At 44.5% G+C, this 24,447-nt stretch overlaps 1 pseudogene; it reads left to right on the top strand.

Annotated features, from left to right (window-relative positions):
- The first annotated feature begins 1,754 nt into the window (after positions 1-1,754).
- Positions 1,755-24,447, top strand: part of LOC126203502 (uncharacterized) — a 71,325-nt pseudogene continuing 48,632 nt past the window's right edge.

Raw genomic sequence — 24,447 nt, 5'->3', positions numbered from 1 at the left:
TTGCAAAAATGGTTGAAATGGTTCTCAGCACTATGGGACTTAACATCTGAGGTCATCAGTCCCCTAGACTTAGAACTACTTAAACCTAAGGACATCACACACATTCATGCCCGAGGCAGGATTCGAACCTGCGACCGTAGCAGCAGCGCGGTTCCGGACTGAAGCGCCTAGAACCGCTCGACCACAGCGGCTGGCCCTGTTACTGTCCTTGAAAGTAATCAACAGCGTTTTGTAGAACCCGCAGCCAGCGATGTGGAAGGCGTAGTATACTGTAAGCAGAGCGTGTTGTGTTGATGGAGCGAATGGAGCGGTCTACTGCCTGTCGAATCTCTGGAACATTTCTGAAGCGAACGCCACGAAGTGGTTCCTTCATCTTCGGAGTCAAATCAAAGTCACAAGGACTTAAGTCCGGGGAGTATGGTGGATGGTACAGTACTTCCCAGTCCCATCGACCGAACAGAGCAGCCACAGCTTGCGCTGTATGCGCCCGCTCATTTTCGTGCAAAATGATGGATGGGATGCGCTTCTTTCACAAAGCTGGTCGCAGGTGATGCTCCAAAAACGCACAGTAATACTGTGCATTGACGGTCTGCCGTGGAGGAACGTAATGCGTTAGGATAACACCATCACAGTCGTACACGAGAATCATCATAACTTTAGACCGCTCCATTCGCACCACCAACAGAACAGGCTCTGCTAACGGTACACTAAGCCTTCCACATCGCTGGCAACGGGTTCTGCACAACGCTGGCGACTACTCTGAAGGACAGTAACAGGTGCAAACATGTAACTCTTTTGTATCGTTTGTGAACAAATAGTTGCCTCTATTTCACTTCCAACCCTCTGACTATCAGTGGTGTTCGACTCAGTCAAATCGGTAATGTCTAGCCATGAAATGGAACGAGCAGGTACGGAAAGTAGCGGGCAAGGCGAATAGTCTACTTCGGTTTTTTGAGAGAGTTTTAGGAATGTGTGGTTCACCTATAAAGGAGACAACATACATGTTCTAGAGTAATGCTCTCGTGTTTAGGATCACTGTCAGCTCGGATTAAGGGAAGGCATCGAAGCAATTCAGAGGCGGAATGCTAGATTTGTTACTGGCAGATTTCAACAACACGTAAGAGTTACAGAGATGCTTCGGCAACTCAAATGGGAATCCCTGAAAGGAAGGCGACGTTCTTATCAAAGAACACTACTCAGAAAATTTAGAAAACCAACATTTGAGGCTAACTGCAGAACCATCCTGTTGCCACCAACGTACATTTTGCCCACGAAGACAAGAAAAAGAGGAAAAGAGACTCGCACGGAAGCTAACGTGTAGTCGTTTTTCCCTCTCTCCATTTGCGAGTGCAACAGGGAAGGCGACGACTTACGCCGCGCAGCGTGTGCCGGCTTGTGGAGTACGTATGCACTTGAATTTCAAATGATTATATTTTGGAGAACTGGAGCCTCTGGAGAACTGTACGGAACGCCTTTGAGAAGTGAAGGAACTCGGTAAGAAGCGACCGGCGCCTGAGAATCACGTTGCGAAGAGAGCCTGTGGACGTGCCACTGCGTGGGTGTAGCGTTGGTTGACGCTGCTCGCTGCTACTCGCCGTTCAGGCGGGCGACACCAGAGCTCAAGCGGCCGTCACGCGAAACACGAAATCCGGAGAAAGTGTGGGTAAGGGAAGGCCGGTGTCGTCTGTATTCGACATTTTGTGCGTTTAAATGTTTGTAATTTCTTATTTGAAAAGTGTAGCATACTGAGAGAAATGGGTCCCTTCCTCGAGCTGCAGCACATACACTGGTGTCCAAAATTACAGCAACAAACTGCAACTTCCCCTTTCTGTGTATAATTCACGATGTTATCATACTGACTGTCAACAAATGTCGTTACGATCCTATTCTGCACGGAAGACGGCAATCCGATCAACGGATAAACACGCGAGCAATGACGTCAGGGCACCTATAAAGCAGGGTAGTGTTTGTCGAATAGTCCCACATCCACAGTCGCTGAGTACACAGTCACAGACGGTGCAGTATGGCACAGACAAGACGCCTACCAGGCAGGCTCTCTGCGGTGTAGGGCCATAGGAAGAATAGAAGCAGAGCAGTCGCAAACTCACATGCCCCGGTGGCTTAATGTGAATCGTTCTGTTGGTTCTCGGATGTGGTGGCATTTTATAGAGACGGAAACTGTATCCCGGAGCCCGGTACAGGGGCTACCACGTGAGACATCAGATATAAGAGGACCGTTATTTGTCTGTAAGGGCACGACGATACCGCCTTAGTACTGCACGGCAACTGACCTCTGACCTCACATCCCCTGAACGTGTTGTAGCGAGGCAAACGGAATACAGAAGGCTTCGGCGCCGCGCGGAATGGCCGCGCGGTCTTAGGCGTCCTGTCACGGATTGGCGGTCCATCCTGCCGGAGGTTCGAGTCCTCCCTCGGGCATGGGTGTGTTTGTTGTTCTTAGCATAAGTTAGTTTAAGTAGTGTGTAAGTCTAGGGACCGATGACCTCAGCAGTTTGGTCCCTTAGGAATTCACACACATTTTAACATTTGAAGGCTTCAGCAGAGTGGCGTTTACAGTTGGAGACCTGGTGTGTGTGTACCTCTAGCGTGTCTTCACAGAAGGGATCTTCTACAGTGGAGTCGTCAACATGCCACGTGGACGGTGGACCGGTGGGCCGATGTTCTTTTCACAGATAAGTCCCGATTTGGTCTGGAGACTGATTCTCGACGGACTCGCATCTGGAGGGAACGTAGAACTCGATTTCGAGTTGCAAACATTGCGGAAAGGGACCGATATCGAGGAGGATCCGTAATGGTGTGGGCACGGATTATGTTCACCACTAGGACACCTCTTCATGAAATTGTACGGCAGAATCGGTAGGATTTAACTACCGTCACGTAATGTGCGGAGATCTTGGGACCTCATGTGCGCTTGTTGCAAGATGCTGTGCGCCCAGACTTCGTACTGCTGCACGATAATGCTCGAACTCATACAGCACGCGTGACTGATGCTTTTTGGAAACGTAAAATATTGCACGCGTGCCGTGGCCTGCTCGCTCTCCCGATCTGAATCGCACAGACTATGTCTGCTATGCAGTAGCAGGACGGCTTGCATCACGTCGGCATCCACCGACCACTCTCCAAGACTGCGAGCAATTGAGCAGGAAGAATGGGCGTTATTGCCTCAACTTGAGATTGATGACATCATTCACAGCGTGTTCCGTCTTTCTCAGGCCTTTATTGGTCCCCGAGTAGGTCACACCCCACACTGAGAACATTAACCAGTCGTCAGAATGTGTGTGTAAATCCATTGAGTTCGAAAAAAACGAAGAACGTTTTTGTCTACCATTATGTACGTTGCAGTTGATTACATTCTTTATTCTTTGCACTGTTTCTACTTTACTATCACCTGTTTATATTGTTTTGTGCCAAAATAAAAGCAACCTTGCTAAATTTCCTCTTTGTTGCTTTAATTTTGGACACCAGTGTATTTGACGCCCAGCAGGGTTTCCTTCGTCCTTTGCAAGTAAGAAGGCTTCCCGTGGATAATATTGCGAAGTTACGAGGAAAAGCCGTAGCGGAAACGAGGTGCAAACTGGGGCGGCTGTTGCCCGCAGTCCTGACATTTCCAAAGAGCGGGTGGTTGTAAATCAAACTATTTTGTATCGAGAAGACGTCGCGGATAAAAGAATTAAGGAAGTGAGCTGCACTCGCCCTGGACGCTAACGTAAAAGCCACTGCTGCAAGCACGCTACGTCAGTGACTGTCTACTTGGGAAGGTAGGATTGCAGTGCTCATACTTAATTTATTCACCCTCAGTGTGGGTTCACGGCAAGTTTAACTGATACGTCTCAGACAGTGTTGCAGGAACGACGAGTCGGGCACAGGAATCCTGGCACCTACCGACACTGAAAAAGTGCGGCACAAACTGACCGACTCTACCGTGAGAACGTGCGACGCAGCTCCTGTCACTGAATTTCGTCACTCCTCGAGAACTGCGCGTCGGTGACGAAACGGCTCAAAGCTATAACAGGCTTTCCCTCCAGGATCGTCCACATTCAGGTTCAAATGGTTCAAATGGCTCTGAGCACTATGGGACTCAACTGCTGAGGTCATAAGTCCCCTAGAACTTAGAACTACTTAAACCTAACTAACCTAAGGACATCACACACATCCATGCCCGAGGCAGGATTCGAACCCGCGACCGTAGCGGTCGCGCGGTTCCGGACTGTACCGCCTAGAACCGCTTGGCCACTCCGGCCGGCAGTCAGGTTCAAAAATGGCTCTGAGAACTATGTGACTTAACATCTGAGGTCATCAGTCCCCTAGACGTTAGAACTACTTAAACCTAACTAACCTAAGGACATCACACACATCCATGCCCGAGGCAGGATTCGAACATGCGACCGTAGCAGTCGCGCGGTTGCGGACTGAAGCGCCTAGAACCGCTCAGCCACAGCGGCCGGCTCCACAGTCAGGGATAGCAATATTTTTGAGTGGAGCGAGAAAGCCCAAGACTGTGCGTCCAGTATTACAGACGAGGCCAAGTCCTAGAAATATTAATTTTTATAAGAATGTTGTAAATAACCCTCATCATCTCATCAAAAAACTCACCAGCTAAGCCAGAAGCTCTTGACTAGGTGGACTCCTGCTGAGAAGCGGTACTATTCCAATAACACCTTGGCGACTGCGAGTGAGCGCCAGCAAATACTCTTGGGCAGCCAAGGGCAAGATAATTATATTTGGGATGAGACTCGGTTTGGAAGGGTAAATGGTGTTCTTCCTTATGAAATGTGCCCCTGTCATATTAATAACAACCGCGATTGGGAGAACAATTCAGCCCTGTATATAACACAGACTTCCAAAATAGCGCCACCATTGCGTGCAGTTACGTTCCTCGTGTTTCCATTTCGGCCTCTGCCGTACAGAACGGTCACGCCTGCCTGAGCAAATGTAACCAAGTTTTGACGCCTTGGGGGACGCTTTGCGTCACGCCTCACTCACTGTCAACAGCTCGCGAGCTGTCAGTGCCCCGGAGCTCGTAGTTCCCGAAGTGGTCGCCGAAGCGGAAGGAGCACCAACTCAAACGCGAACAGAGAGACGCCGGTGAGGTAGGCAGCCCGTGCCACACGTCAGAGCTTCTACCTGCCTGCCTGCTGTGCTCAACAGGCCGTGCCAAACTTTTAGGGTCTGATCTTAAACTGAGTAGTTTGGGATGAGCAGCCGACCATGCCAAGTGGGATTTTCAGATGTTAGGACACCCTCAGCGAGAAGTGCCTGCCAGGTAGGTGTCTGGACTATGCTTGCACTTCTGCTTCGACATCGATAGCGCTACATTAAAAAATAACATACACTCGTCGGTGGATCTCTTGCTATAGGGTTCCACGAAGTAGTTGGCGTCTGAAACCCCGGTACAAAGAGACAAGGAAATGACTTCCGCCGCTGTAGTGCACACACTGAGACAGCCAGTCATCGCTTTCAAAGTGCGACTTACTCATCTCGATAAAAAAAGAGAAAACTTTCACTTCAGACAGTTAGGTACTCATCTCTGAGTAATCAGTTTCTGATCATCTACCAGCTCTATATTGCTCATTGCAGAGATTCAGAACGTCCTATACCACTATTATACATACACACCGAAGCGCCAAAGAAACTGGTATTGGCATGCGTATTCAAGTACAGAGATATGTAAACAGGCAGAACACGGTGCTGCGGTCGGCAACGCCTATATAAGACAACTAGCGTCTGGCGCAGTTGTTAGATCGGTTACTGCTGCTACAATGGCAGGTTATCAAGAGTGAAGTGAGTTTGAACGTGGTGTTGTAGTCGGCGCACGAGCGACGGGACGCAGCAACTCCGAGGCGGCAATGGTTCAAAAATGGATCTAAGCACTATGGGACTTAACATTTGAGGTCATCAGTCCCCTAGACTTAGAACTACTTAAACCTACCTAACCTAAGGACATGACACACATCCATGCCCGAGGCAGGATTCGAACCTGCGACCGTAGCAGCCGCGTGGTTCCGGACTGAAGTGCCTAGAACCGCTCGGCCACCAAAGCCGGGCAGGCGGCAATGAAGTGGGGATTTTCCTGTACGGCCATTTCGCGAGTGTACTGTAAATATCAGGAACCCGGTAAAACATCAAGTCTTCGACATGGCTGCAGCCGGAAAAGGATCCTTCAAGGACGGGACCAACGACGAGTGACGAGAATCGTTCAACGTGACAGAAGTGCAACCCTTCCGCAAATTGCTGCAGATTTCAATGTTGGGCCATCAACAAGTGTTAGCGTGCGAACCATTCCATGAAACATCATCAATATTGGCTTTCGGAGCCCATGTTTAAGCCTCACCTTGCTCCGCCAAGACCGACATTGGACTGTTGATTAGTGGGAACTTGTTGCCTGGTCGGACGAGTCTCGTGTCAAATTGTATCGATCAGATGGACCTGTACGGGTATGAAGATAAGCTCACGAATCCATGGACAGTGAATTTCAGCAGGGGACTTTTCGAGCTGGTGGAGGCTCTGCAGTGGTGTGGAGCGCGTGGAGTTGGAGTGATATGGGACCCCTGACACGTCTAGATACGAATCTGACAAGTGACACGTACGTACGCATCCTGTCTGATCACCTGCATCCATTCATGTGCAGTGTGCATTCCGACAGACTTGGGCAATTCAAGGAGGACAATGCGACACTCCACACGTCCAAAATTGCTACAGAATGGTTGCAGGAACACTCTTTTGAGCCTAAACACTTTCGCTGCTCACCAAACTACCCAGACATGAATATTATTGAGCATATCTGGCATGCCTTGCAACGTGCTGTTCAGAAGAAATGTCCACCCCCTCGTACTCTTACGGATTTATGGACAATGATGAAGGATTCATGGTGTCAGTTCCCTCCAGCGCTACTCCAGACATTAGTCGAGTCGACGCCACGTCGTGTTGCGGCACTTCTGCGTGCTCGCGGGGACTCTTCATGATATTAGGCAGGTGTACCAGTTTCTTTGGCTCTTCAGTGTATATGGTGGTAAAGTTGAAGTAATTCTGACTCAGGGATTTGAAGACAACCCTTTGTTGATCATCACTGTCTTCTGCAAAAGTATTTCCCTTTTCATGGACCTTTAACTTAGGAATCAAGCTAAAGTTAGTTGGTGCCAAGTCCGGAGCGTATGATGAAAGCCCCAAAGCTTGCCACATGAGCGCTCTGACAGTTTCACTTAGACCAATGGCTGCTGTGCAGCTCCCTCGTGACATATTTCTCCGATATTTGTTTTCAACAGTCAGGTTAAGTTCTTTAGACGTCTCACAGTCCTAGACTGACGGATAAAAAATCGTAACACCAAGGAGGCACTGTGCGACATAAATGAAAGTTGGTAGGCATCTTTGTACATCTGGAACACGATGTCTATTCCAATTTCGCGCCAGTCGCTCAAGCGTAACAATAGCAGCAGCACTGTGAGGATGAAAATCAAGTTTGCTTTAAATGGAGGCAGCAACGATCGTGAGCGTTAGTTATGTCTGAAATTGGACGTGGTGAGTTGGTGTTAGTCAAGAACGCCTTTAAGGCAACAATGACGCCATTATCAACACCTGACTGAGTTCGAACGAGGTCCTGTAATAGGGCCACGAGAAGTTGGAGGTTGCTTCTGCGATGTCACAGAAAGACTTGGCAGGAGTGTAGCCGCTATGCATGACTGCTGGCAGCGTCCTCGCGGGAAGACCTGGCTGCGGACGGCCACGTGGCTCTACCAAGAGGGAAGATCATCGTGTTTGGCGTATGACTGTCGCATCGTGCTGCATCTTCAGGAGCAATTTCAGGAACAGTTGGGACCACAATGACACAGCGAACTGTTACATATCGGTTATTTCAAAGGCAGCTCCCAGGCGGTCTGCCTGCAATGTGCATTCCACTGACTGATGGCCGTGAGTTGGCTAGAAAGATGCTTTTGGAGATCCAGGAACCAACCTGTCTACCGTGCTACACACACTTTTTCCAAATCTGTTTCACAGAGAAAGACTGCACTGTAGTTCCTTCACTAGATTGTCGCACAGATGACAAAATGGTACATATCGAAATAGATGACAGAGGGATAGAGAAACAATTAAAATCGCTCAAAAGAGGGAAGGTCGTTGGACCTGATGGGATACCAGTTCAATTTTACACAGAGTACGCGAAGGAACTTGCCCCCCTTCTTGCAGCGGTGTACCGTAGGTCTCCAGAAGAGCGTAGCGTTCCAAAGGATTGGAAAAGGGCACAGGTCATCCCCGTTTACAAGCAGGGACGTCGAACAGATGTGCAGAACTATAGACCTTTATCTCTCACGTCTATCAGTTGTAGAATTTTGGAACACGTATTATGTTCGAGTATAATGACTTTTCTGGAAACTAGAAATCTACTCTGTAGAAATCTGCATGGGCTTTGAAAAAGACGATCGTGTGAAAACCAGCTCGCGCGATTCGTCCACGAGACTCAGAAGGCCATAGACACGGGTTCACAGGTAGATGACGTGTTGTTTGACTTCCGCAAGGCATTCGATACAGTTCCCCACAGTCGCTTAATGAACAAAGTAAGAGCATATGGACTATCAGACCAATTGTGTGATTGGATTGAAGAGTTCCTAGATAACAGAACGCAGCATGTCATTCTCAATGGAGAGAAGTCTTCCGAAGTAAGAGTGATTTCAGGTGTGCCGCAGGGGAGTGTCGTAGGACCGTTGCTATTCACAATATACACTCCTGGAAATGGAAAAACGAACACATTGACACCGGTGTGTCAGACCCACCATACTTGCTCCGGACACTGCGAGAGGGCTGTACAAGCAATGATCACACGCACGGCACAGCGGACACACCAGGAACCGCGGTGTTGGCCGTCGAATGGCGCTAGCTGCGCAGCATTTGTGCACCGCCGCCGTCAGTGTCAGCCAGTTTGCCGTGGCATACGGAGCTCCATCGCAGTCTTTAACACCGGTAGCGTGCCGCGACAGCGTGGACGTGAACCGTATGTGCAGTTGACGGACTTTGAGCGAGGGCGTATAGTGGGCATGCGGGAGGCCGGGTGGACGTACCGCCCAATTGCTCAACACGTGGGGCGTGAGGTCTCCACAGAACATCGATGCTGTCGCCAGTGGTCGGCGGAAGGTGCACGTGCCCGTCGACCTGGGACCGGACCGCAGCGACGCACGGATGCACGCCAAGACCGTAGGATCCTACGCAGTGCCGTAGGGGACCGCACCGCCACTTCCCAGCAAATTAGGGACACTGTTGCTCCTGGGGTATCGGCGAGGACCATTCGCAACCGTCTCCATGAAGCTGGGCTACGGTCCCGCACACCGTTAGGCCGTCTTCCGCTCACGCCCCAACATCGTGCAGCCCGCCTCCAGTGGTGTCGCGACAGGCGTGAATGGAGGGACGAATGGAGACGTGTCGTCTTCAGCGATGAGAGTCGCTTCTGCCTTGGTGCCAATGATGGTCGTATGCGTGTTTGGCGCCGTGCAGGTGAGCGCCACAATCAGGACTGCATACGACCGAGGCACACAGGGCCAACACCCGGCATCATGGTGTGGGGAGCGATCTCCTACACTGGCCGTACACCACTGGTGATCGTCGAGGGGACACTGTATAGTGCACGGTACATCCAAACCGTCATCGAACCCATCGTTCTACCATTCCTAGACCGGCAAGGGAACTTGCTGTTCCAACAGGACAATGCACGTCCGCATGTATCCCGTGCCACCCAACGTGCTCTAGAAGGTGTAAGTCAACTACCCTGGCCAGCAAGATCTCCGGATCTGTCCCCCATTGAGCATGTTTGGGACTGGATGAAGCGTCGTCTCACGCGGTCTGCACGTCCAGCACGAACGCTGGTCCAACTGAGGCGCCAGGTTGGAATGGCATGGCAAGCCGTTCCACAGGACTACATCCAGCATCTCTACGATCGTCTCCATGGGAGAATAGCAGCCTGCATTGCTGCGAAAGGTGGATATACACTGTACTAGTGCCGACATTGTGCATGCTCTGTTGCCTGTGTCTATGTGCCTGTGGTTCTGTCAGTGTGATCATGTGATGTATCTGACCCCAGGAATGTGTCAATAAAGTTTTCCCTTCCTGGGACAATGAATTCACGGTGTTCTTATTTGAATTTCCAGGAGTGTATATAAATGACCTTGTGGGTGACATCGGAAGTTCACTGAGACTTTTTGCGGATGATGCTGTGGTATATCGAGAGGTTTTAACAATGGAAAATTGTACTGAAATGCAGGAGGATCTGCAGCGAATTGACGCGTGGTGCAGGGAATGGCAATTGAATCTCAGTGTAGACAAGTGTAATGTGCTGCGAATACATAGAAAGAAAGATCCCTTATCATTTAGCTACAATATAGCAGGTCAGCAACTGGAAGCAGTTAATTACATAAATTATCTGGGAGTAGGCATTAGGAGTGATTTAAAGTGGAATGATCATATAAAGTTGATCGTCGGTAAAGCACATGCCAGACTGAGATTCATTGGAAAAATCCTAAGGAAATCCAATCCGGAAACAAAGGAAGTAGGTTACAGTACGCTTGTTCGCCCACTGCTTGAATACTGCTCAGCAGTGTGGGATCCGTACCAGATAGGGTTGATAGAAGAGATAGAGAAGATCCAACGGAGAGCAGCGCGCTTCGTTACAGGATTATTTAGTAATCGCGAAAGCGTTACGGAGATGATAGATAAACTCCAGTGGAAGACTCTGCAGGAGAGATGCTTAGTAGCTCGGTACGGGCTTTTGTTGAAGTTTCGAGAACATACCTTCACCGAAGAGTCAAGCAGTATATTGCTCCATCCTACGTATATTTCGCGAAGAGACCATGAGGATAAAATCAGAGAGATTAGAGCCCACACAGAAGCATGCCGACGATCCTTCTTTCCACGAACAATACGAGACTGGAATAGAAGGGAGAACCGATAGAGGTACTGAAGGTACCCTCCGCCACACACCGTCAGGTGGCTTGCAGGGTATGGATGTAGATGTAGATGTAGATCTACAACAGGAGTTGTGGTCTACGATGTGATTCTGTATGACTGCAGGAGCGCTCTCTTAGGTATCCCACACACCATGACTGCAAATTTGTATGACAACCTCGTGTTTCGACCTGTTGTGCTGCCACTCATGAACAGCATTCCAAGGTGTGTTTTCCAAAAGGATAATGCTCGCCCACATACCACTGATGTAACCCATCTTGCTACATTGAGTATCTACGTGTTTTCTTTGGTTTTCTCGATCAACAGATCTGTCTCCAATAGAGCATATATGGGGCATCATCAGATGACAACCCCACCGTCATGCACAACCAGCAGTAGCACCCCATTATTACCCGTCCAAGTGCAACAGCCACGGAACTCCACCCCACAACTTGACATCCGGTACTTAATTTGTAAAACACAATGCATTCAACATTCTGGCGCTTACACTGGTTATTAATGTACCAGCAGAGTGAGATTTTCACTCTGCAGCGGAGTGTGCGCTGATACGAAACTTCTGTAAAGTTTGGAAGGTAGGAGACGAGGTACTGGCAGAAGTGAAGCTGTGAGTACCGGGCGTGAGTCGTGCTTGGGTAGCTCAGTTGGTAGAGCACATGCCCGCGAAAGGCAAAGGTCCCGAGTTCGAGTCTCGGTCCAGCACACAGTTTTAATCTGCCAGGAACTTTCAATTTCCAGCATTTCACATTGAAAGGTGGCTACACTGAGTCACAGCGCCAGAGATTGCGCCAAAGAGTTTTATTCAGCCGCCTCCACTGGCAGTCGTAGTTGAGAAGTTGCCGTAGTTAGTGCTTGTTCAGGAGTTGTGGTGGTTAGTGCCTTGTTGAGAGGATGATGATAGCTGCACTATTTGAGGCCATGTTGTGTGCAGTTGTTTTGATGGGCTAGACACCAGATGTTGTTGGATTAGGGATGTTGTGATGAACAGAGTGTACTTTTCGTCAATATATATGAAGGTAAAGAAAATTTTTTTTATTTCAAATGTCTTAAACAATAATGCCTCTTCGTCACAGGTTCAGTCAACAAAACATCTGGCTTGCGTTCATGTATTAGAGTGTAATTCTGGTTTCCACGTGCAATTATAGTATTTCTGTTTTTTTTTAATTAATTCACTGTAAATGGAATTTAAAATATCTTGTCTTATTGAGGAAGAACCGTGCCAGATGTGTGCGTTGAATCACACTTCCACACACAGAACAGCTACACTTGTGCCTTGTTGTTTCGTAGCTTTCATAGTTGCTGGGGACTTAATTAATTAAATGTGTTAACGGAAGTTTCCTTTCATTCCTTGTTGTTATTCTATGCAGTCAGATTGCGTACTAATACTAGTCTGGGCCAACCGTTTACGAGACTGCGTAACCGGACAGACAGCGACTAAAATTAAAATTATTTGCATTATATATAATTAAGCCCCCATGCACGTGGCGACCGCTGCTTCGGATCGTCCCTTGGAATTCTTTTGATAGTAAAAATAGCAGACAGTAGTATTGTTGTAGTAGTTTGTAGTTTAGTAATTTTAGTCTATATTGCATGTGTAGATTTGGTAATGAATATTTGTAGTTGTCTTGTCATTCTTCTAATGATATTTTTGCAGAATTTAATTTTTGATGTCTTGTATACGCGTTTGACAATTTTGTGCGATTATGAAGATTTCAATTGTTCGTTAATCGTGTTTGAGGGAAGCATTTCGTGTGAATGGTATTGTTGGAGATAAAGTGTCATATTGTCTGTAATTTTCGTATAGTCACGAGTTTTGTATGTTTTGTAAATGATTACGCGATCGATAAAAAGCCAAAAAGGATGGATAGTCAGAATGACGAAATCGTTAACATGGCGAACTCGCCTACACAGGAGAACAGTATGATGAATAATGAAGTAGAAAACAATTTAGTAAGTCGGGAAAATAGTCCAGAACCAGTTCAAAACTTTTCACAATTAAAGAATTTTCAGAATACGAGATTAACGACAGAAGATTCTGGAATAGTATCGAACACAGATAGCTTTACAGCTATGACGAAGGAAGCTGGTTTTGCGGGAAATGTTAGGGGCGAAAAGAATTTCGAACCAGTTAATATGGAGTTGTTGATGAGTGCAACATTAAATTTGGGATCACGGTTAGACTCACAAATAGGAACAATTAAAACAGAGATGGAAACAATGGAAACACGGTTAGATTCACGAATAGGAACATGTTTCAAGAACATGAAAGATGAATTAAAGAAAGAAATTAGAGAAGAAGTACAACCGATTTTGAATTCTCACAATAATAGATTAATTGCAGTAGAGATTAGACAAAAGGAACAGGATAGAGAACAGGAAGAAAGAGATCGCGTGATAGTACAAAATTTTTCAGAGTTAAATTTACAACGTGCACACGATAAGGAAGAAATATTTGAGAGAATCGAGGAATCCGTACCAAATGACAGATTAAATAACCTAACACAACAGTATGAACAGTTAACTACTAAATATGTTAATACTGAAACCCGAGTCGCGACACTTACGGAAGACGTAAATAAACAGAAAGAAAAAATAGGTGACTTATCGGAAAGAGTTGAGGAGATTTCAAATACATTGACAAGTCTTAGTTTAAATGGGGACAGAGATTCAGATGATACAGCTCCATTTCCATTTGCAGAAACAGAGGAGTACCAGAGCATAAATAAATATGTTGAAAATCAGGGAAAATTTAATGAACGCGTTAAAAGGGAATTTGAGGCGTTACGAAAGCAAGTCAAACAAATAGAAAGCGAAATCGTAGGAAAGGACAGTAGAAGAAATTTAGAATCACAGATAGCAGCGGGTTTTGAAGAAAATAATTTGTTTCATTTACGAGATGCAACAAGAGAGCGCCAGGCGCGCGAACTTGACAATAATCGACATTCAAACTGGGACAGACGCGGTAGGTCTTTGTCGCCACGAGGCGAAAACTTTGACTATAAACACTTCTTGACTGTTCGGAAATTTAAGATCTTTCGCAATTCTAAGAATGACATACATCCATGTTCATGGTTAGATCAATTTATGTACGCACTTCCACCAAATTGGCCATAAGTCACAAACTGGAATTTATGTGTGGATATTTAGAAAACGAACCGGCGACGCGGATGCGCGCACTTATTAGAGGTTGTAATAATTTAAATGATTTTATCATGCATTTCTATCGGCATATTGGTCCGAAAACACGCAAGACAGAGTCAAACATAGTCTTATTATGCAGCGTAATTTTAAACAGTCTGAGTTCCGCACGCCAGCAGAATACTTTGAAGACATGATTCGAAAGAATCAGTTCCTTTCCAGCCCTTATAGCCCGACTGAATTAATTCGCATTTGTTTAACTAAGCTGCCACAATCCATAAGACAAATTGCTTTAGCCGTAAGATGTAAATGTCCTCAGGGGATTCACTACACTAAGTGAATATGTGCCGTAGCGTGCACAGGGCCCTGAGCTGTAGTGGTGCTATTTCCCTTTTAGTTTTTTGCACCGCTGCCTACTCTTCTACTATTCTTTGTATCTATCAAAATAACTCTTCCAACTATCAATCTATCTAGAGAGTCGGTAAAGAATAACCGGATATGACTAATTTACCCAAAAGAGATTTCGGAAATTACCGTTTGGACTTACTGTATCTTCAGCAGCATTCATTCGTAGTTTACACGAAATTTTACCTGTTTATATTCGTGACAATATTACTTCATATGTTGACGATAATCGTATTGCTAAACGTTCTTGGAGTGAGCATAACAAAATTCTGAATACATTATTACGTATTTTTGCAAGAGTTGGCATTACAGTGAACTTGGAAAAATCTGAATTTGGACGTTCTCAGGTGAAATTTCTTGGTCATATTATTTCTACACAAGGTATTCTTCCTGATCCAGAGAAACTAGACGCTATTCGTAATTATGCTGTTCCTACTACAAAACGTGATGTTCGTAGTTTCCTTGGCGTCTGTAATTTTCTTAGACGCTTTGTTAGATTGGACGATTTGGCCACACCTCGTTTATGTCAACTATCTGGAAAGAATTCTAATTGGTGTTGGGATGAGGAAGCTCAGTCAGAATTTGAACAACTTCGTGATGCTTTAGTTGCTGCTCCACTTCTTTCACATCCGGATTTATCTAAAGATATTTGTTTGGCGACGGACTCATCATACAAAGGCCTAGGTGCACATTTATTTCAAGAGATAGAAGATAACGGCGTTGTAGTACAGAAAACTATTGCCGATCTGTTCTTGCCAAATTCAAATTATGTCAAAAGGCTAAGCCGCCAACTATTTCTCACAGAGCACCGTTGTTTCCTATCATTCCAGCGAAATTAAAGGAGATGGCTGCAGTCGATTTGTTCGGTCCAGTGGTTCGTTCTACTAATGGTTTTGCGTACATTTTGGTAGCAGTGGAACTGACATCAAAATATGTGTGTTTTACACCTTTACGCAAAGCAACAGCTCGTTCAGTATCTAACGCTTTCTTAAAGAAGTGGGTCATTTTGATAAGGTTATATCAGATAATGGATCACAGTTTCGCTCTAAAATTTGGCTTCGTACTCTACGGCGTCGTAAGATTAAACCAATTTTCATTTCACTTTTTCACCCTCAAACTAACGTTTCAGAGAGATGGATGAAGGAAATCAATAAATTGTGTCGACTTTATTGTCATCATAATCACAGAACTGCAGATTGAAACTGAAGAAACTGCAAAAAGGTGGGAATTTAAGGAGATGGGACCTGGATAAACTGAAAGAACCACAGGTTGTAGAGAGTTTCAGGGAGAGCATAAGGGAACAATTGACAGGAATGGGGGAAAGAAATACAGTAGAAGAAGAATGGGTAGCTCTGAGGGATGAAGTAGTGAAGGCAGCAGAGGATCAAGTAGGTAAAAAGACGAGGGCTAATAGAAATCCTTGGGTAACAGAAGAAATATTGAATTTAATTGATGAAAGGAGAAAATATAAAAATGCAGTAAATGAAGCAGGCAAAAAGGAATACAAACGTCTCAAAAATGAGATTGACAGGATGTGCAAAATGGCTAAGCAGGGATGGCTAGAGGACAAATGTAAGGATGTAGAGGCTTGTCTCACTAGGGGTAAGATAGATACTGCCTACAAGAAAATTAAAGAGACCTTTGGAGAGAAGAGAACCACTTGTATGAATATCAAGAGCTCAGATGGCAACCCAGTTCTAAGCAAAGAAGGGAAGGCAGAAAGGTGGAAGGAGTATACAGAGGGTTTATACAAGGACGATGTACTTGAGGACAATATTTTGGAAATGGAAGAGGATGTAGATGAAGATGAAATGGGAGATAAGATACTGCGTGAAGAGTTTGACAGAGCACTGAAAGGCCTGAGTCGAAACAAGGCCCCGGGAGTAGACAACATTCCATTAGAACTACTGATGGCCTTGGGAGAGCCAGTCATGACAAAACTCTACCATCTGGTGAGCAAGATGTATGAGACAGGCGAAATACCCACAGACTTCAAGAAGAATATAATAATTCCAATCCCAAAGAAGGCAGGTGTTGACAGATGTGAAAATTACCGAACTATCAGTTTAATAAGTCACAGCTGCAAAATACTAACGCGAATTCTTTACAGACGAATGGAAAAACTGGTAGAAGCGGACCTCGGGGAAGATCAGTTTGGATTCCGTAGAAATGTTGGAACACGTGAGGAAATACTAACCTTACGACTTATCTTAGAAGAAAGATTAAGAAAAGGCAAACCTATGTTTCTAGCATTTCTAGACTTAGAGAAAGCTTTTGACAACGTTAACTGGAATACTCTCTTTCAAATTCTGAAGGTGGCAGGGGTAAAATACAAGGAGCGAAAGGCTATTTACAATTTGTACAGAAACCAGATGGCAGTTATAAGAGTCGAGGGGCATGAAAGGGAAGCAGTGGTTGGGAAAGGAGTGAGACAGGGTTGTAGCCTCTCCCCGATGTTATTCAATCTGTATATTGAGCAAGCAGTAAAGGAAACAAAAGAAAAATTCGGAGTAGGTATTAAAATTCATGGAGAAGAAGTAAAAACTTTGAGGTTCGCCGATGACGTTGTATTTCTGTCAGAGACAGCAAAGGACTTGGAAGAGCAGTTGAACGGAATGGACAGTGTCTTGAAAGGAGGATATAAGATGAACATCAACAAAAGAAAACGAGGATCATGGAATGTAGTCAAATTAAATCGGGTGATGCTGAGGGGATTAGATTAGGAAATGAGACACTTAAAGTAGTAAAGGAGTTTTGCTATTTAGGAAGTAAAATAACTGATGATGGTCGAAGTAGAGAGGATATAAAATGTAGACTGGCAATGGCAAGGAAATCGTTTCTGAAGAAGAGAAATTTGTTAACGTCGAGTATAGATTTAAGTGTCAGGAAGTCGTTTCTGAAAGTATTTGTATGGAGTGTAGCCATGTATGGAAGTGAAACATGGACGATAAATAGTTTGGACAAGAAGAGAATAGAAGCTTTCGAAATGTGGTGCTACAGAAGAATGCTGAAGATTAGATGGGTAGATCACGTAACTAATGAGGAGGTATTGAATAGGATTGGGGAGAAGAGAAGTTTGTCGCACAACTTGACTAGAAGAAGGGATCGGTTGGTAGGACATGTTTTGAGGCATCAAGGGATCACAAATTTAGCATTGGAGGGCAGCGTGGAGGGTAAAAATCGTAGAGGGAGACCAAGAGATGAATACACTAAGCAGATTCAGAAGGATGTAGGTTGCAGTAGGTACTGGGAGATGAAGAAGCTTGCACAGGATAGAGTAGCATGGAGAGCTGCATCAAACCAGTCTCAGGACTGAAGACCACAACAACAACAACAACAACAACCACAGAACGTGGGATCAGTATCTTCATACTTTTCAAAACATTCTGAATGAACTCCCTAATGATTCAACTTCTTTACCGCCGATACTGATATTAAAAAATAAAGCACCGACAAATCGCATTTCTGAAATCGTTCCTTTTCCGCCTACACGGAAACTGCGGCATTCTGAAGTTGTGAACCTGGCTCTGCAAAATATTGCATCTGCGGCTGCTAGAAGAGAGAAATCAGCTAAACGTCCTGGTCGTTTAAAAACCTTGTCAGTTGGTCAAAAGGTGTTAATTAAATCTCATCGTTTGTCTCACAAAGGAAAAGGCTTGTGTCGCAAATTTTTTCTGCTTTATAACGGTCCATATAGAGTTCGCAAAATTATTCATGATAACACTGTCGAAGTAGAAACTCTTAAATCTCGGCGCTCTAAGGGAGTACATCATATATCGAACGTTAAAATTTTTGTGGAATGACATACTTTTGAGAAACTAACAGTTATACGTAAATACACGGAGAATGCAAGGATACCGCGCCGTGTTCCGGCGGCGGCACATACTCAAAGCAACAGTCAAGTCTGCGCGCCGCACAAGGCAGTCGTTGACCGCAAACAATTACTTCCTACGTCACGCGTACCTACAGCTGATCGAGCGCTCATTGCGAATCCACTGACAGCCGTAAACAAATACACAGTCTAATTTCTCTGATTAAATTCAGTATAAAGCTATAGTGACTTGATAAATTATGTTATTAACGTTCAGTATTTTTCAGGATACGGTTGTAAAAACTATTTAAGACCTTCAGGTAAATTCTGTGTGTGTCCCACGTTAAGAGGACTTGCTATCGAGAAATTTTCAGGAAGAATGTAATTTCGAAGAAGAAACTAATAAACTAAAAAGGAAACTATTAATTGAGTTTATTTTTCAGGTAACATATTTCCACTTAGGTACGTACTTTAGACGTAATTTGCTGCTCACGATTACGTGATTCATACTTTGTGCTAAATTTCATGTTCTATGAATTTACTTGTGAAGCGACGTGCTTGCGTACATTAACTGATTTTGACAATGATTGATTAATGAACAGGGTTGTTACTTATGTATATTATGCATCGCTTGGCTGCTATGCTTTTTCACTGACGTCATATTTTTTTTTATTATGTGCCTGCTGTGCTTATTTATTTAAATTATAATTGTCACTTGATTAGTTGTGCTGATATGGTTATATATGTAGGTTACACTTTGTGATTTATCTTCTTGCGCCTTCATGTTTACTTATTAAGATTACATATGAACATTTATTTGCTTATGCTGATATGATGCTAATGACCTGTTTATTATGTAAGATATATACTTGCTGCTTTGCGTATGGATTGCATATTTACACATTTCTGTTTTGTTGTCATAACTACTCTTTAATTTGGTATATAGAAATGATGATATACGGTGTACGAACATGGAGTTTAGGTCACACTATGGTATTAATTATAGATTGTTCGCTTGGCAGAGCCTCGTTGTAGGGATTGTGCTGCATCCACTTGTTGACATTCTGTTCTCTACTGGTATATTTACTCGCTGTTGCATGTTTTGCTTACGCTCAGTGCCTTATATTTTAAGATAAGAAAATGAACTGCTATAATTCTACGAACGACATTGGTACAAGAAACTTCATTGAAGTCACATGAGCTGGAGGTTTTATGGAAGCTGTATAAATTTATGCTAATAGGAAGGAAGCTAACGACATGACATACCAACACTAGGTTTAGACCATTGACAGCTATTACACTGCATTCTTCGTGAGCAATTGAAATAGCAAGTGACACTTGATACAAGAAATACTCCACATGTTTGCTTCTGTTTTGCCATGATTCTTGAAGTGGTGTACACACTGTGAAATATTACGATCATTCACACTCCGTACTCGTACTTACTTACTGAGAGTTATTCAAACTAAAGGCTGTTAGAGGTCATGTATGCATTTCTTTTATTTAATGATGTACAAGATTACCAAAATGTATTTTATGATTCATAATGAGTAGAAGATTTGGATCAGATGGAATAAACAGAGGTTGTGTGTGGACATTGTGTCTTTGGATTGTATGGGATGATGAAGTTTGCACTAGGATTTTATCTGTACTTGTTCAAGGAGACCGACTAGAGGAAAGAGTTGTTATGGAAGTGAAATGGTATTGGCGATAGGGTTTATATGTATCGACGTATTGAAGAGGTATTATTGAGATATTGAGATTATGTGAAGTTGATGATTATTGGAGTTTTGGTGGACAAGAGGTAAGGTAAATGATATTGATGATAAGGTTTATATGTATCGACGTAAGAGATATTATTGAAGTATTAAGTTTATGTGATGCTGATGATTATTGGAGTTTTGGTGGATAAAATGGCTCTGAGCACTATGGGACTTAACATCTATGGTCATCAGTCCCCTAGAACTTAGAACTACTTAAACCTAACTAACCTAAGGACATCACACAACACCCAGCCATCACGAGGCAGAGAAAATCCCTGACCCCGCCGGGAATCGAACCCGGGAACCCGGGCGTGGGAAGCGAGAACGCTACCGCACGACCACGAGATGCGGGCTTTGGTGGATAATAGGTAAAGTAAGTGAGGAGCATTTTTTTTTGTTGGTTTATGTGGAACAAGGAGGATGAAGATGGCAGAGTAGAACACTCAAGTAGAAGGAAGATTGTCTACACACACACTTTGTTAAATCACTAAGCAGTATATACTTTTTTTTGGAAAGAGGAAGTATTTGCATATCTTGGCTCACTGACAGTTGTTCAGCAACAGTACATTTGATTTGGCTTGGCAAACATTGGTCTTGACATGATGACTATGACGTTGACTAACTATTATTGACTGTTATACATTGCTGCCACTACTACTTGATACACATGTTGAACATCAAATCTTTGACAGAATTGCATTTACACAGTTAACACTATTCAACTACACAGTAGCACTAATGTGGATGAAAGATGAGTGAGTGTGTTTTGTGTGTTTTCCTTTCCTAATCCCAGATAATTAGTACCGACCTATCTCCTAAATATTATTTTACTTGTTTGTTGTGGCTCGCACTGACACCCATAAATATTATAGGTTTACTGATATTTGTGTATTTGTAATAGTTAATATGACAATTATCTGATATCATTTGTGTGTTTATTATAATTTGTATGTTTAGTGTAAGAGCATTGATAATAATTTTGTAAAAGCAATTGTGTGTGCATTCAAACTGTTGTCCATGCCTGCACTTTTTCTACATGATTGGTGCCACTAGGACATGTTTAATTTCTGCTGATAATCTCTGATGAACTGTCTGATTAGTGATAGTGAATATTATGGACTGTAACTTGCACCTGTTCAACATTGCTGGGTGCCACTGATGGAACTGCTTCTACTGAAACAATGTCACTTGTTGGCGTCTGCACCTGTTCAACATTGCTGGGTGCCACTGATGGAACTGCTTCTACTGAAATGATGTCACTTGTTGGTGTCTGCACCTGCTCAACATTGCTGGGTGCCACTGATGGAACTGCTTCTATTCAAATGATGTCACTTGTTGGTGTCTGCACCTGCTCGCCATTGCTGGGTGCCACTGTTGGAGTTGTTTAATTAATGCTGATGAAATGTTATGAGACTGCTATTTGCACCTGTTTACCATTGCTAGGTGCTACTGCTGGAACTGTCAACTACTTGTTTATTGAACTATTGACAAGATTTTATGTGAATATTTGTATAAACTGATTTTTTGTGTGTTTATTGTTTATGAAATGGTATGAGACTCTTACCTGCACCTATTCGTCATTGCTGACCCTATTGATTGGATTGTTTAACCACATGATACTTGTGTAAACTACTATGTAAAATCATATGTAGGCAAGCATTTGTATTCCTTACTGTATTTTGTGTATTAGGTTATTGAAGGGTCAGTGCAAAGCCAAATTTTATCTAGTTATGTGATATTTACTTATTAATATTATCTTTTATTTTTGTCTGTATTTTTTGGACGAATTTGGTGGTTTTTTCACCACCAATGCTGGCAAAAATACCATCAAATTCTAGACCGTGGAGGAGGGGCATATGAAAGGTGGCTACACTGAGTCACAGCGCCAGAGATTGCACCAAAGAGTTTTATTGCCGGCCGCGGTGGCCGTGCGGTTCTGGCGCTGCAGTCCGGAACCGCGGGACTGCTACGGTCGCAGGTTTGAATCCTGCCTCGGGCATGGGTGTGTGTGATGTCCTTAGGTTAGTTAGGTTTAAGTAGTTCTGAGTTCTAGGGGACTTATGACTTAAGATGTTGAGTCCCATAGTGCTCAGAGCCATTTGAACCATTTTTTGAGTTTTATTCAGCCGCCTCCACTGGCAGTCGTAGTTGAGAAGTTGCCGTAGTTAGTGCTTGTTGAGAAGTCGTCGTGTAGAGTGCTTGTTCAGGAGTTGTGGTGGTTAGTGCCTTGTTGAGAGGATGATGATAGCTGTACTATTTGAGGCCATGTTGTGTGCAGTTGTTTTGATGGGCTAGACACCAGATGTTGTTGGATTAGGGATGTTGTGATGAACAGAGTGTACGTTTCGTCAATATATATGAAGGTAAAGAAATTTTTTTTTATTTCAAATGTCTTAAACAATAATGCCTCTTGGTCACAGGTTCAGTCAACAAAGCATCTGGCTTGTGTTCATGTATTAGAGTGTAATTCTGGTTTCTATGTGCAATTATAGTATTTCTGTTTTTTTTAATTAATTCACTGTAAATGGAATTTAAAATATCTTGTCTTATTGAGGAAGAACCGTGCCAGATGTGTACGTTGAATCACACTTCCACACACAGAACAGCTACACTTGTGCCTTGTTGTTTCGTAGCTTCCATAGTTGCTGGGGACTTAAGTAATTAATTGTGTTAACGGAAGTTTCCTTTCATTCCTTGTTGTTATTCTATGCAGTCAGATTGCGTACTAATACTAGTCTGGGCCAACCGTTTACGAGACTTCGTAACCGGACAGACAGCGACTAAAATTAAAATTATTTGCATTCTTGTTAATTAAGCCCCCATGCAACATCTGCAGCGGGTTACCTCCTGCTTACACAACCTGTGATTCGCAATGTTAATCATTTACGTGTGTTACCTAGAGAAATGTATTCCTGAAATTTCACCAGTTTACATTAATTATGTTTTGGTGTTGCCTTTCTTTACGTCACAGTACATTGCAGTGCCTGTCTTTTTACGACGTACTCTGCAGTCTCCCTCAGACAGGCGCTCCGCAGTACAGTACTTCACGCCACAAGGCGGCGACAATAATGGTAAGTCTCTCCACGTATGGGAATCACAGCAAGTGTGCGAGCACGGCACGTGGACACAGAGTCAAATACGGAAGTGCAGGTCGGTGCGGGAGGCGTACTGTTTTGACTGAGACCAGTGACCGGCGTTTACATGCGGTTGATTTGGCGGACGCACCTTATTGCTGCACCTCTCACTCGGTGGGCGACGACGCCCTCTACCTGACCCGGTGCTCCGGTGCTCGTGAAGTCTGGACGCTGGGCGGCAAATGTCGCCCCTCCATCCGTGGTCAGAGCGTAAACTTTCATTTGCCGGGAGGACACGTGTTTCCCAGCAGCCACGGCTCGTGCCACAGTCTGGGTCAGAGGACGGACGGTCGCGCGACCTTCACAGAAGCGGGGTCAACTCGCGGTTCGGTCGTTGGACCGCCTACAGAATAAATAGGCGGTGACTGGAGGACGCCCACGCTACCGCGCCCGCTTCGCCAGTTACCTTTTTGCCCGACCCCCCGCCCACCAGTAATGTGCCCAACTGTGGTCGGCTCCACTGCTCTCCAGCCGCACTACCAGCAGTGGCCACGCCCGCCCACTCCGCTCCCCGCCCTGCCGTCGGGCCGCAGTCGACCTGTGCGCACGCGTATCTATTTAACTTTTATGTTTACAATCTTTGCAGAGTTATGTTTACCAAACTTGAGATTAATCCACTCAAAAACGTTTCCTGGAATTAATTGCAGATAGTAGCATAAAACATTCGTAATACACTACTGTCCGTTAAAATTGCTACACCAAGAAGAAATGCAGATGATAAACGGGTATTCTTTGGACAAATATATTATAATACAACAGACCTGTGATTACATTTTCACGCAATTAGGGTGCATAGATCCTGAGAAATCAGTACCCAGAACAACCAAATCTGGTCGTAATAACGGCCTTGACACGCCTGGGCATTGAGTCAAACAGAGCTTGGATGGCGTGTACAGGTACAGCTGCCCATGCAGCTTCAACACGATACCACAGTTCATCAAGAGTAGTAACTGGCGTATTGTGACGAGCCAGTTCCTCGGCCACCATTGACCACACGTTTGCAATTGGTCAAAGATCTGGAGAATGTGCTGGCCAGGGCAGCAGTCGAACATTTTCTGTATCCAGAAAGGGCCGTACAGCACCTGCAACATGCGGTCGTGAATTATCCTGCTGAAATGTATGGTTTCGCAGGGATCGAATGAAGGGTAGAGCCACTGCTCGTAACACATCTGTAATGTAGCGTCCACTGTTCAAAGTGCCGTCAACGCGAACAAGAGGTGACCGAGACGTGTAA

This window comes from Schistocerca nitens, chromosome 9 (genome assembly GCF_023898315.1).
Source record: "Schistocerca nitens isolate TAMUIC-IGC-003100 chromosome 9, iqSchNite1.1, whole genome shotgun sequence".
Taxonomy (NCBI): domain Eukaryota; kingdom Metazoa; phylum Arthropoda; class Insecta; order Orthoptera; family Acrididae; genus Schistocerca; species Schistocerca nitens.
Note: the sequence above shows the minus strand (reverse complement) of the source record. Positions and strands in the feature narration are given on the sequence as shown.